Here is a 4,609-nt window from a genome sequence, read left to right on the forward strand (position 1 = left end):
CCAGATCTGGGGGAGTCACTCCTCAATAAGTCAGAATGAGATTTATTGATGTTTTATAATCTCTTGCTTTAGATGTACTTGTATGCATACATTTTAGGGTATGTGACGTGAAATGTATATATGCATTTACAACTAAGCTTATATGTAGTAAAGACATAGCTAAGGAAAATGATAATGGATTTTTATGCATTAGTAAATGACTCTACTAGGCTTATTTTATCAACTATACTTTTATATGAAAAATAGTTCTTTTTATGAAACCAATTATAGTTGTTATTATAACCACGTGCATAAATTTTTCCAAAAACCAAGCTCATAATAAAGACAATTATTCTTATACTTATTGAAATAATGGACTCATTAATTCGCCTATATAATTGTGGTAACCTTATAATTACATAGATTATGTTGCAGGTTAAGGGATAGATGCGGACCCGCTAGCGAGCCAAGATGTCTCCTATTGAAGATCTCTAGAGTCTCTAGCCTATGGAGCAAAGACTTGCACTACAAAAAACACTGAAAATCGACGCGTGTCTACAGTACCGGTTACTGTAGACACGCGGCCAGATGGCAGCGTGTTTTACTGGCCACGGGCCATATGCGGCGTAGAAACAATTGGCCGCGTGTACTTATACACGCGGCTAATTGGCCGCGTGTAATTTATACACGCGGCCAATTGGCCACGTGTACTAATTGGCCGCGTGTATAAATTCACTACAAAAAATTTGATCATTAGCGGCCAACAAATTTGGCCGCTAATGATGTTATTTTGGCCGCTATTTAATTTGGCCGCTAAAGAGTGGCCGCTAATAGTCCGACGCAAAAGACTATTAGCGGCCACTTTTTTTGGTCGCCGCTAATAATTGTTTTATAGCGGCCACCAAGTTCGCCGCTAAAAGTAATTTTATCCGCCGCTAATAATTGTTAACTGAGTCTAAAATCGCCGCTAATACTAGACTATTAGCGGCGACACGTATGTGGCCGCTAATAGTTAAAACTATTAGCGGCCACTCATGTGGCCGCTAATAATACCCGACTGATTTAACTATTAGCGGCCACATTTGTGGCCGCTAATACTATTAAAAAATTGAAAAAAAAAATAAATATATATATACAAAAAAAAAATAGATCCATTTAACTTCACTGCATTAATTAAATCTCTATATACAATTAATACTACTAAAAATGAAAATATATATATATATATATATATATATATATATATATATATATATATATATATATATAAATACAAATAAAACTAAATACAAATACATCATTAAAAAAAAAAAAAAAAATGTTTAACCCCCAACGCACCCCCTCTCCTCATCTCTCCTACTAGCTCAAATCCGACAATTTTTTCAGATCCGGCCATTTTTTCAGTGCCCCTCACCAAGCAAAATATATTTCAAAAAAAAAAAACGGAGGAGATGAAGTATAAGAAATTAAAAATGACCCATCGGGATCTCACAACTGATAAAACTCCTGGACATCTGCAAATTCAACCCCAAAGATATGAATTAACAAAATTTGCAAAAAAACAAAAAGAACATAAAAGAAATGGAAACCCACAAAGACAAAGAAGAAGAAAGGGGAGAAGAGTAAGGTACCTTTTCCTTCTTGTTTCTCTTTAAAATTGAAGTAGATTTCAATAATTGCAATAAATAAACCAAAATCTGAAACAAAAACAAGAGAGACAGAGCTGAGATATGTCACAAAATTTGCAAAAAAAAAAAAAACAGAAAAGAAAAGAAATAGAAACCACAAAGACGAAGAAGAAGAAAATGGAGAAGAGTAAGGTACCTTTTTCTTCTTGTTTCTCTTTAAAATTGTAGCAGATTTTAATAAATCAAATATCTGAAACAAAGACCAGAGAGAGAGAGAGAGGAGAGACGAGAGTTCTGAGAAATGAATCAAATGAAGTTGAGAGAGAGAGAGTAAAGAGAGTACAGGATATTTAGAAAGAAACAAAAAAAACATTGAAAAAATAAAAAATAAAAAATTTAACTTTTGGGGGTGAGGCGCGCGCGGGACACGAAAATTTTCGTGTCCCGCGTGCACCCCTGCACCCCCTCCCCCCCTTCACCCAAAAGGCTCAATCATGAGCTTTTTGATTTTTTAATTCTTTTTTTTTTTTTTTGAAATCAACACCTCATAATTTTTTTAAAGAAAAATTATTTTTCGTTTTTTTAATTTAATAAAAAACAGGTTTTTCTTTTTTATTTTTCGTTTGTTTTCTTTTTTCTAAAAAAAATTGTGTTCATAATTATAATGTATTTTTTCGGTTTTTTTTTTTAAATAAATTATTTTTTGTTTTCTATTTTTTTTTTCATTTTTCTTTAATTTTTTTAATTCCTTTTTTTTAAATAACTTTTTTTTTTGAAAAATTGGTTTTTTATTTTTAATTTTAAGTAAATTTTGAGTTTAAAAAAAATCGTTCTTTTTCTTCTCTTTTTTTTTTTAATTTTAATTTTGTTAATTTGTTTTTAAAAAAGTTATTTTTATTTTTATTTTTTTTCAAATTTATAGACATTTTTGTCTTATTAAAAAAAAAAATCCATTTTTGCCTTATATAGTATGTTAAACTAACATATTAGATCATCCGATCAATCATGGTAGATCATCCGATCAAGATAGATCAATAGGATCGATAGATCATTCGATAGATCATGGTAGATCATCTAATCAATCATGATAGATCAATAGGATCGATAGATCATCCGATCGATCATGGTAGATCATCCAATCGATCATGATAGATCAATAGGATCGATAGATCATCCGATCGATCATGGTAGATCATCCAATCGATCATGATAGATCAATAGGATCGATAAATCATTCGATCGATCATGATAGATCATCCGATCAATCATGGTAGATCATCCCATCGATCATGATAAATCAATAGGATCGATAGATCATCCGATCAATCATAGTAGATCATCCAATCGATCATAATACTTCAATAGGATCAATCGGATGAACCATGATTGATCGGATGATCTATCGATCCTATTGATCTATCATGATCTATCGATCCTATTGATTTATCATGATTGATCAGATGATCTATCGATCCTATTGATCTATCATGATCGATTTGATGATCTACCATGATTGATTGGATGATCTATCGATCCAATTGATCTATCATGATCGATCGGATGATCTATCGATCATATTGATCTATCATGATCGATTGGATGATCTACCATGATCCATAAGATAATCTATCGATCCTATTGATATATTATAATCAATTGGATAATCTACCATGATTGATCGGATGATCTATTGATCTTATTGATCTATCATGATCGATCGGATGATCTACCATGATTGATCGGATAATCTATCGATCATATTGATCTATCATGATTGATCGGATGATCTACCATTATTGATCGGATGATCTATCGATCCTATTGATCTATCATGATCGATCGGATGATCTATTGATCTTATTGATTTATCATGATCGGTCGGATGATAGATCGATCGATAGGATGGATAAATCATCCGATCGATCGTGATCAATCATTAGGATTAATAGATCATTCGATCAATCGTGATTGTATCGATCAATAGTATCGATAGATCATCCCATCGAAAGTGATAGATCAATAGGATCGATAGATTATCCGATCGATCGTGATCGATCCATAGGATCGATAAATCATCCGATTGATTGTGATCGATCCATAGGATCGATAGATCATCCGATCGATCGTGATCGAACAATATGATTGATAGATCATTCGATCCATCGTGATAGTATCGATCATATCCGATCGATCGTGATAGATCAATAGGATCGATAGATTATCCGATCGATCGTGATCGATCCATAGGATCGATAAATCATCCGATTGATTGTGATCGATCCATAGGATCGATAGATCATCCGATCGATCGTGATCGAACAATATGATTGATAGATCATTCGATCCATCGTGATAGTATCGATCATATCCGATCGATCATGATAGATCAATAGGATCGATAGATTATCCGATCGATCGTGATCGATCCATAGGATCGATAAATCATCCGATTGATTGTGATCGATCCATAGGATCGATAGATCATCCGATTGATCGTGATCGAACAATATGATTGATAGATCATTCGATCCATCGTGATAGTATCGATCATATCCGATCGATCGTGATAGATCAATAGGATCGATAGATAATCTGATCGATCGATAGGATTGTTAGACCATTCGATCAATCGTTATAGTATCGATCATATCCGATCTATCGTGATCGATCAATATGATCGTTAGATCATCCGATCGATCGTTATAGTATTGATCCTATCTGATCGATCGTGATCGATCAATAGGATCGATCCCATCGATCGTGATCGATCCATAGGATCGATAGATCATCCAATCGATCATGATAGATCCATAGGATTGATAGATCATCCAATCGATCATGATAGATCCATAGGATTGATTGATCATCCGATCGATTAATAGGATCGATAGATTATCCGATCAATCATGGTAGATCATCCGATCGATCATGATAGATCAATAAGATCGATAGATCATCCGATCAATCATGGTAAATCATCCGCTTGATCTTGATAGATCCAT

At 33.6% G+C, this 4,609-nt stretch overlaps 1 long non-coding RNA gene across 1 annotated transcript; it reads right to left on the minus strand.

The window, feature by feature from the left end:
- Positions 1-1,292: 1,292 nt before the first annotated feature.
- Positions 1,293-1,915, minus strand: LOC133863237 (uncharacterized). Its single transcript, XR_009899378.1, has 3 exons — positions 1,804-1,915; positions 1,611-1,676; positions 1,293-1,493 (listed from the first exon to the last, which is right to left on the minus strand). It is a non-coding gene; the product is annotated as an uncharacterized LOC133863237 (long non-coding RNA).
- Between the last annotated feature and the right edge of the window lie 2,694 nt (positions 1,916-4,609).

This window comes from Alnus glutinosa, chromosome 1, assembly GCF_958979055.1.
Source record: "Alnus glutinosa chromosome 1, dhAlnGlut1.1, whole genome shotgun sequence".
Taxonomy (NCBI): domain Eukaryota; kingdom Viridiplantae; phylum Streptophyta; class Magnoliopsida; order Fagales; family Betulaceae; genus Alnus; species Alnus glutinosa.